The following is a 10,663-nucleotide window of genomic DNA, read 5'->3' on the forward strand; positions in this document are numbered from 1 at the left end:
TTAAAAGATGCCTGGAGAGCAGGTCAAGTGTTCTTGCTAGGTGTTTTCTTGATTGTGGAAGACACCTTCATTGTGGGCAAGCACTGTCCAATTGGCTGTGGTTGTGGATAGAATAAAACAAGCAAAAGAACTGTGAATTTTCTCTCTTCTCTCTTCTCTCTCTCTCCTCCCTGGGGCCTGAGTGCTCTCCTCTTCCTGCCTTATATATCAAGACTCCAGGCTCTCCAGCCTTGGGCTTTAGGACTTGTACCAGCAGGACTCCTGGGAATGTCAGGCCTTCCCCCTTAGACTTAGAATGACACCATCTGCCTTCATGTTTCTTAGGCCTTTGGACTTGAGCTGAGCTACTGGTATCCCTGGGACTCTCTGCAGATGGGTTGCTGTGGGATTGCACAGCCTCCAACATCATGGTGCCAGTTTCTCTAATAAGCCCCTCCCATGTATTTATCTGTTTATCCATCTGTATAAGTGTGTATATATGTGTACATGTGTGTGTTTGTGTGTGTGTGTGTGTGTGTGTGTGTGTTCTGTCTCTCGGGACATCATAAATGCAATGGTACAAATTGATCTCTACCACTCAGACTCTAAGTCACTTTCCCCCAGTGGAGAGATCTACCCTGTGATAGTCACACTGTTCGTCCTGGATCCAGAATTTAGGTGGCATTTGCAAGGCTTTGGTCTTGCTAACAAGGAAGAATCTCATCAATCCCATCCAATTACTAGAGCTCTTTGAAATTCTGCATTCAAAGAGTTGCCATGATAAACTTTTTTTCTTTTTGAAGTACTAGAAATTGAGCCCAGGGCCATGACACTGAGCTATATCCCAGTCCTTTCTTTAAAAAAATTTTTCTTTTTAATTTTGAGACAGGGTCTCACTAACTTTCCTGGGCTGAGCTCAAATTTACAATCCTGCTGTCTTCACCTCCCAGAGTGCAACATGATAGACTTTTGAGAGAGGCTTTCTACACTCAGTGGATTTGATATGAAAATATAAGCATAAAAAACAAGTACAACAAAGTGAATATATGTAGTACCATAGAATTTCACATATGCCATGTTAAGAAAGAGCCCTACAAGTACAGCCCCATGTCTTTGGGTCCAATGGTGGAATTCAAGGGATGTTGCCAGGACAGTCAAGAGTTATCCCAATTATGTGTTTCTCCAAAGTCACAAGACAAGTTGCTGCTTTGAACTCCTCACTGCAGCAGCAGGAGAGACAGGACAGTGAAGCAGAACCTGAAGATGAAAGACCTTCTAGTGCAGTAGCCACAGGGCAGAGACTCTCTGAACACAAGGCAGTGTGGGAACAGCCTTTAAAAGTGCTCACAAAACAAAGAACAATAGCAGAGGTGTTCAGTTTTCAGCCATTCACTTGATTAATGATCCCAAAGGCTCTGTGCCAAAATCACTAAAGCAGTTAGAGTGCTTTACGGACAGGTGTAAAGTGAAGATGATCCTCAAAGACATGTACCAGATAGGTGGGAATCAGGGAGCTTTTCTACTGTAGCTTTTACCCCTCATGCAGAGCTTTCTGCAGCCCCATCAAAGAGAAGCAACCAATGACCTTCTGCTTGCTGCACAAGCCTGGCACTGTTGCATGATGGGTACAGGAACTGTGGGATAAAAGCTGGAGGTCCTCTCGCTATGAGTGAAAACCCCATGCAGGCCTGACCCCATCTGAAACACACGTGAGCATGTGATGATATCGCGGGAACTTGGAGTCATCGCTCTAGAGCACCACCTCGTCAGACGGTGCAGGAGACAGGCTGCAGAAGGGCGCAAAGAGACAGAGAAGTGGGTGCTCCACATTGTGTCACCAGGAGGAGAAATCCGGGAAGCCGAGAGAGAAGAGGATACTGAGAATGAGGAAGATGTGAGGGAGAGCACCAATGTTGGAGAAGGAGGAGGGTGCCCATGTGGCTGGCTTGACATGTACCATATTTCCCCCAAAATAAGAACAGGTCTTATATTAAATTTTGCTCCAAAAGATACGGAGCGCATTGTGAGGATGTCTTTTGTTCATGTACAACAATCTAGATTAATTCATGTACAAAAGCTACATTTTTCAAACACAGCCCTGTCACCTTCCAGAACATCGTCATAACTCTCCAAACCCTGAATTCCGGCCTCCAGAAGCCTGAATTTCTCCAGAGTCTGAGTTTCTTGAGACTCCATTTCTTGCCAAACCATTGCCCCCATCTCTTGGGTCCAGCAACAGAGCCTCCTTAAATGAGCGCTTCCTGTCCTTATGGCCTGCTCGGAGTGCACTGCCAACACAGCCGTCGGTGACTTCATCCCATGAGTTCTTCACCCAAGTTGCAGCTTCTTATAGGCTGGATTCACAAAGTTTCCATTAAATCAAGTGTTAACTGAAGACCTATGAGACCTTTGAGACAACAAAAATCATGACAATTAAGAATAATGGTCCACATGAAAGCGACAAATAACTGCAGACACCAAAATTCAGATGTTCTTTCAAATGTTTCTTTATTTCACGCAAATGCATTAAGTACGCCCATTATAACACATGACATATGGAATTATAAAGATTCACATTACACGTAGCCACATCCGTTCATTATCAAGTGCACACACTATTCCTGCATTGTGTCTGTGCTCCAATTGGTAGTTAAGTTTTGAGTGCATCTGTTCAAATAGACATTTGCCTCTCATCCAAAGGCGCTCACTTGGGTATTTACAAATACTTAATTATAATTTATATTATCACTTATTTTAAGTTTTAATGTTAATAATAGAATTTATTTATACTTAATTATATATTAACATTATTATTTTATAATTCAGTACATCTATCATGCTTTGCAACAGATGTACTAACTGCATCTATCTGGCTGACAGTCTTAACTGGGGCTTATTTTCAGGGCAGGGCTTATATTATGAGTATCCTGAAAAATCATGGTGGGTCTTATCTTTTGTTAGGTCGTGTTTTGGGGGAAATGTGGTAGCGCTCTCTTCCACGAAGAGCAGCAAGAGTTTTCCAAGAAGCTGACCAGCACCCTTGCGGGGAGTGGTGGAGCCCTCCTCACTGGGTGGATTCTAGCCCAGGAAATGTTACAGGAAATCCACCTGGAAACAACTCAGCACTGCTCTGGGAAAGCCCCCCAAATGGAATATGTGCATTGAAATGAACGGTGCTGACGTGCCATGAGCCAACTGCACACTTTTGCCTGAGGGCTTTATTGGACATAAAAATCTCCTCTAACAGGAAGACTAGCAACTGCAATGGCCAGAAAGACCGAAAAGAATATGTTAGAAAGAAAATCAAAACAATCCATTTTTTAGTTCCACAAAAAAAGAGAACAGCTTTATGATAACACATTACATCCAGAAATTCCCACCAACAAATAGGTGTTCCATCAGAAAAAAGTACTTGGCACCACTGAGTGAACATCTGGGGAGAATGGGAAATGAAACGAAGCAATATCCAAGCAAGTTTTCTGTTTAAAGAATAATGCTAAATTTGTGTGGTTGCTCTGAAAATTAATAAGACTAGAGACATTTAAAAGTCCAGAGACACTATATGTTGAAAAATACAGGGGTAATCAAAATATATGGTGCATATTTCAATTTAAAAATATACGAAAAGACTCATTGCCATTAACCCCACTGTAATACCCGCCTTCTCTTCAAACACACTATCTCAGCATTCTTGTCATTTTCTGAAGCAGGTCTAGAAATCCTTTCATGAGTATCTTTACAAGATGTGATCAAAAATATGGTGCATGCGGCTGTCAAGTGCCATGCAGCAGAAAGACAGGCTCATAAAAACATTATGGTGTGCCCTTCCCCACCTTATTCCCTGGACCTGGCACTGTGTAAGTTCTGGCTCTTCCCCAAAGTCAACAGGTAAATGTTTTGAATCACAATTCAGGACAAAGAGACAATCATGTCAGTGCAACTAGAGACACATGAAAGAAAACTTCCAGATGGCTTCGGAAAGTGGCAGGAATGGGCCAAATGAGGGGGTCAAAGTGAAGGGGAGGATTTTGAGGGACATTAATGGCAGTGTGTCTTTTACTCTAATAATTTTTGTAATTTAAACATTACTTTTATCACACCTCATATAGTAAAAAAAAAAAAAAAGGCAATTTATTTGAAGGAAAACAGAGCGCTTATTTTGAAGGATGTCTGTAGAGTGGTATGTGTGCAACATCATTATGATTTGCAGTTTGCATTATACCTGAGCTGAAAGATACAGTCACAGAAGTGTATTGCCTTTGCACTCCTTTTACTTCAATTTTTCCCATTTCTACACCCTGTAAATAGCCAGCATCTGGTTTTAGGTTTATCATTGTATTCTTTCCTTCATTAGAATGAACAGATGTGTGTAATTTTTTATGTCCCCTTCATATTTTCATGAATGGTAGCATATAATAGGTAATCTTTGGCACTTTATTTTTTACTCAAATCCATTCCTAGAAATCTGCATTCTTTTTTACAGTTGCATAGTACTCCATTGTGCAGCTATACCATGGTTATTCAACCACTCACCCATGCATGTGGGCATTTAGCTTGTTCCTCATTTTCTGATTATAAATATTGTACAAAGTATAAACACCACCTAGGTATCTTATTTTATTGGCAGTGCATCTTCAGGATAGATTTCTAGAAGTAGGATATTAACATGTGCATACTTAGTTATGTTACGTTTTGCCAAATTTCCCCCTAGAATACTGCTGCAGTTGCAGACCTCTTCTACCGGCAATAAAGGAAGACGCACATCTGTTGGCAGCCTCACTAGTGAAATGTCTTCTCATTTATTTTAAGTTGTTTCCAATCCGATAGATGAGAAATGAAACTTCATTGCTTTTTTTTTCGGTATCAGGAATCGAACTCAGGGCCTTGTGCCAGGCAGGCTCATTTTCATTTTCTAATTATGAGTGATGTTGAAAGTTTTCATAAGTTTGAGAAACATTTTTATATATCTTCGCTGTGAATGTTCTGATTATGACTCTGCATTTTACTCTCAGATTTGTCATCTGCTGTGCCTCAGTGGCTCAGAGTCCTCTGTGTGTTCCTGATCTTAGCTCTGCCTGGGGCACACATCAGTAATATTCTCTCCCAGGTTTCCAGCTGCTATCTAACTATCAGGTATTTTAGTGATTTTATTTTTGTTTGATGTAGTCAGTTTTGCACAATCTTTCTTTAATTGCTCTGGATTTTGAGTCATGGTTTGGAAAAATCTTTCCTACACCACGATTAAAAAGAAAGTCACCTGTGTTTTCTTCTAGTGTATATATGGGGTTTCATTTTCTTACACTTAGACCTCTAATCCATGTGAAGTTTATTTTTGTGTGGTATGAGACATGGATCTAATTTTAGCTTTTCCAAATGGTTACCCAGTTGTCTCAAGACCATTTATTTGAAATGAGTAACTTTAAACCAGTCATTTGAGATGCCAACACATTCATATACTGCCTTTCCATATGTTTTTGGCTTCAATTATGGATTTGCAATTCTATGACACTGGTTTATCTGTTTATCTGTCCCTCAGTACCATATTCTTCTAAACTATAGGCACTGCAGGATGTGTTTTAATCTCTAGCAGGGCTGATCTCCCTAGAGTTTTCTTGTTCTAAGCTTTTTGTACATACTTATTTTTCCATAGTATCAATTTACTAATTACATAGTTTGTTGGCATCTTCATTGGATCATATTAAATTTATAAAATAAATGCAGAAGGAATAACATTACAATGTTTAGTTGTGCCGTCCAAGAACATGAGATGTCTTTCCATTTATTCAAGTGACTTTTAGGAGTATGTCAAATTTTTCCGCATATATATTTTACACATGTCTTATTAAATGAGTTTATAAACTTTCAGTCATCTTTTTTATGGTTGCAAGTGGTATTTTTGTTATGTATTTTAACTTTTGTTTGTGTGTATGAAAGTTATTATGGTATGTTCATGTTTTATCCTCCTACTTTGCTGAGTCTGTTTTGTTTTGTTTTATTTTTATGGGCTGAGTCGCTCTTATCAGTCTTTGAGGTTTGGCAGATGTAGTATATTATCCATCAATACAGTAGAGATAATTTTAGTTCTGTGCTCAATCATGTTATGTTAGCTGGATGTACTAATTCCTCTAGTACCATATTAGTTTTCCCTCACTACAATGAAACACCTGGCACACATTTGTTTGGGCTTGCAGTTCTGCAAGTTCCAGTCTGATATTGGCAGCCCCATCGTTCTGGGTTTCTGGGGAGGACTGTACATCATGATGGGAGTGCATAATGGAGGGAGCATTCACATCTTGAGCTGGGAAACAGAAACTAGAAGGCTGGGTTTCACAGTTCCCTTTGTGGGTGCACCTCAAATGCCCTAGAGACTGCCCACTAGGCCCCCTCCCTGAAGCTCCATAGCACCCCACGATGCTACCACCCCAGGGACCAGGCCTTTACTATGGACCTGTGGGGGGATACTCAGCATCAAACTATGGCAAGTACATAGTTGAGCCTTATCTGTTCCCAAGCTTAGTGACAATGCGTTTACTCTTTCTGTATTAAATAAGGTGTTGGCTTTAGGGTTAATGTATATATACGCATTCCTCAGTGCTTATGTTATTGAATTATTTTTATCAAAACTATGCATTGAATTTTTCCAAAGACTTTTCTAACATCAAGAGTTAACATAATTTATTTTATCAGGTATTCTAATGTCACAGTAGGATATTAATCACTTCCTCATATAAACCAGTGCTAGTTAATCTTGATTGTCAATTTGACTGGATTAAGAGCCTCCCAGAGCAGTGATAGGATGGTGAGGACACTAACTGCCTCATTGATAAGTCCATACCTGAATAGACTACTAGGAGGTGGGATCTAACTAAAGACCCCTCCCAGGCTCTTCTGCTCTCTGCTTCCTGGCTGCCATTGGGTGAGCAGCTTCCCTCCACTGTGCCCTCCTCCATGTTTCTGCCTTGGAACCAGCTGAGAATCAAACCTCAGAGAACCTGAGCTGAAATTAATCTCTCCTTCTTTAAGTCACAGCTGTCAGGCATTTTGTTCCAGTGAAGGGAGGCTGACCAGTACAAATCAGCCTTCCTGGAAGAAATCTCACTTAGTTGTAGAATATTACTTTCTTAATGTGGTACTGGATTCTGCTTCCTTCTGGTCCTACTTAGAATTTTTACACTCACAACTAATGCTGGTTTACGGTTTTCTTTGTGCTTTTTTTTTTCCTTGTTTAGGTATTAGTGTTCAAATTGCTTCTTAAAGTACTTTTGGTACTCTAGATTTTTTTTTCTTTTGATAAGAATACTGGGGATTGAACCCAGGGCCTTCAAACTGAGCTACATCCCTAGCCCTTTATTAATTTTTTTTAAAACAGGCTCTCACTAAGTCACTAAATTGCACAGGCTGGGCTGGAACTTTGAATCCTCCTGACTCAGCCTGGATTGAATGCCAGGATTACAGGTGTGTACCACCACACACGGCTACTCTGGAATTATTTACAGAGCACCCAGACAACCCAGTCTTTGTAAGTTTGTTAGAATTCCCTTGTGACATCATCTGTGCTTGGTGGGTTTTGGTGAGATAATTTAAATAAATCTCTTCATTTTCTCTTTGAACATAAGTCTGTAAAAACTTCCTAATTTAATGAGGTCAATTTAAATAGTCTCTATTTCCTCATGAAATTATCTTTTTAATCTAGGCTTTCAAATTTTCCTTATTTCTTTTTATGCTCTTTATTTTGAGACAGGGTCTCTCTAAATCGCTGAAGCTGTGTGGGCTGTGATCCCCTTGCTTCAGCCTCCCAGAGTGTTGGAGTTACAGGTGCACCACCACACCTGGCTCTCTCTGGTCATTTATATGGTTTTGTTCCCTGTTAATGTCTGCTTTTACTATTGTTATGTCCTTCTTTGGGTTCACTTTGTTGTTCTTTTACTAGGTTTTTGAATTAGGAACTTAGTGCATACTTCTATTGACAAAGATGTCGAGTACAATGTATTTCCAAATACAGTGTCTTCAATGTCAACACTTTAATCCCGTAACTTTTGTCTGTAGTTCACCCGGAAGTTATTTAATAAAAAAAGACTTTGAAATTGTTGGATAGGTGGATCTTGTCTTTGTTTAGGTCAGCAAATTCTAGTTTATGGCTTTGTGCTCGGGGATTTTCCTGACTTAGGAAAGTCACCGGTATTCTGTCTGTGCCCTTATATGCTCCTGGTCTCTGTGAGTGTGCCGTGGGCACTGCTTATCCTCAGGGCCTCGAGGCCAACAGATGTCCTTTAGGGTGGTGCACTGTGCTTCTAGATCCACCCTGCTTCGGGTCCCACTTGGTCTCAGGCCAGAGTTGGTTCTCGAGTCGCCAGTGTGTTCTGCCTTTGCCTGCTCACACCCTCACAGGGACACTTTTTGTTGCATGAAGGTGGTTTCTGTGGTATTTGGGAGATAAATATCGATGTTTGTATTGTGGATCCTGATTTTGGCATGAAAAGTGTCTTTTTGTCATGTTTGATGCTTTTGACTTGAATTCCACTTTGTCTGATGCCACAGTTTCATCCCAGCTCTGTTCTGCAAACATTTCCTGCAGTGCTCTGCCCTTCTCTTCTCCAGCCTTCACTAACGCCACTTGTCTATGTTCCTTGTGAGTTTCTTAGGGAACCTTTGTTCCCACCAAGCCTGTAAGGGAGCAGGAGTGAGCCAGGAGCTTGAGCAACCCTGGAACTTGGTCATTTTTCTCCTTCAACTCGGTTATTTCACAGCTTCTCTTTAAGCAGAGCTTACAGTGCACTTTGCATAAAATTTTTATAACTATGAAAGAGCTGTTCCATTTGCTTTGGGGAAGAAATTTGGGGAGGTTGATTTTTGCATAGCCAGCCCCATCTTCAGCTACTCAGAAATCCATCATTTTCCAATTTAATAAAAACATCTCCACAACATTATTTTACTGGCTATGTAATATTGCAAGGAATTAGTATGTATGGTAATTTAAATAAATAATATTCAAATATTGATCATAGCTTTTTTTCATTCAGCTAATGCCATAATTCTTAATTTAGGCTACTCTTATAGATTTAGTAGATATTCAATAAATATTTGTTAAATGGATGAACAGATGAATGAATAAAAGATTTATAAGATAGAAAAGGCCAAAACATCAGTCTAAACTTGGGATAGGCTCCAAGGGATGAGATGGGACAAGGTGAGCTAAATAGGGTGGTCTAAGCTCAGGGGCAGGACTGAGCCCAGGCCTTACTGGATGTGTTTGGTCATAGAGAGTGTTATGAATAAGAAACAAAGCCAAGACTTAACAGTTAAGACAGATGAAAGAACTTCACCAAAGAAGGGCAAGAATAATGAAAAGGGATTCTTCCAACAGAACTCTGGGAACAGATTTGGAACCTTTGCCTGGTCGCTCCAGGCCCACGACCTCATGATGCATGGGTAGAATAGTTCATTGCAGAGAATGGAGTCAGGCTATACAAGTGTTAAGAATAAATCACACCAAGTCAAAATATTAAAGATTGACTGTTTCTACACTCACACACACACACACACACACACACACACACACACACAGAGTTGTTGAACAAAGAGACCTCGGAGTGGTGAGAGGAAGCTTAGAAGCACGGAGTTACAGGCTGGCTTAGATATACAAAGTGAAAACAAAGAAATTGCTTTAACCTTTACAATGATTGATTGTAAAGGCAAGTTTCCAAATGGCAGAAGACTGGCTAAAAGTTATCATTTTTCACCATTTTTGGAAAGTGTCTTAAATTTTGTTTATGATTATCAAAGGCATTTACAAAAAAAAAAAATCCTAAGTTTTTTATGACTCCTCTGGCTTTGTTTATTCCAGGAATTCTCAAAGCTGGTCTCTGTTGTATTTTATCTTAACACAGGAAAAGGTCATTAATGTCAGGCTAATAAAGTGAAACTAAATAATGCAACATTACACCAAAAAAGTAGTAAAGCAAAATTTACCATAGTTTGATCCAGCCCTTCTACAAAGCCATTTCTGTAGCAGCAGAAAACACATTTCCTTTTTGTAAAGGGCTTTATCATAGTTGTTTTCAAATGCTAATGCTATTATCTGAAATTAAAGATCTCATGAGAGAAAAACGATTGCTAATGAAGCATATTGTAGGTAAGAAAGAATTTGATGGCATTTTCAGTAGAAAAACCCTTCAGCCATTTTCACAAATTTAATTAATCAGATCATAAACCATTAACTTTCCCTCTTTTATACAAGTCTTTCATTAAAAGTGATAGTGTCCTGAATAGTTATTTTCTTATCAACAATGTAGAATTTTTATTTCTTTTTTCTTTTTTTTATTTCTTTTTTTTTTTTTCAGCAGTTCCACCAGGATTTTATTCAGTAGGTAAGCTATGGTAGTGTTCTTGAGCAGGCTCACATACAGGCAGCCAGCTAGAGCCTAGGGTGGTCCTCTGCAAAGCTGCTAAGGACACCAAGCAGGTGAGGGGTCCTTTCTACCTTTCTAGCCTCCCCCTGAGTCCTTGTCCATGCTAGTCTCCCTGCCATGATTAGAGACATTATCAGAGAAATGTTTTACGGGGCACATCTGGGTACCACTCTGTTTCAGATTCATCCATTCCATCTCCAAATTCAATTCTTGACTCAATACAAGACCTTTTAAACCAGATTTCTTCTTGCAGGAAAGCTGACTTGGAAACACAG

The 10,663-nt window shown here is 39.8% G+C and overlaps 1 protein-coding gene across 3 annotated transcripts in view; it reads left to right on the forward strand.

The window, feature by feature from the left end:
• Sgcg (sarcoglycan gamma) overlaps positions 1-10,663 on the forward strand; it is a 151,124-nt gene that overhangs the window by 96,284 nt on the left and 44,177 nt on the right. The window lies entirely within an intron of this gene.

The sequence above is a fragment of the Heterocephalus glaber genome, unplaced genomic scaffold, assembly GCF_053883595.1.
Source record: "Heterocephalus glaber isolate CG9 unplaced genomic scaffold, H.glaber_assembly_v1.0 deba00001719, whole genome shotgun sequence".
Lineage (NCBI taxonomy): Eukaryota > Metazoa > Chordata > Mammalia > Rodentia > Bathyergidae > Heterocephalus > Heterocephalus glaber.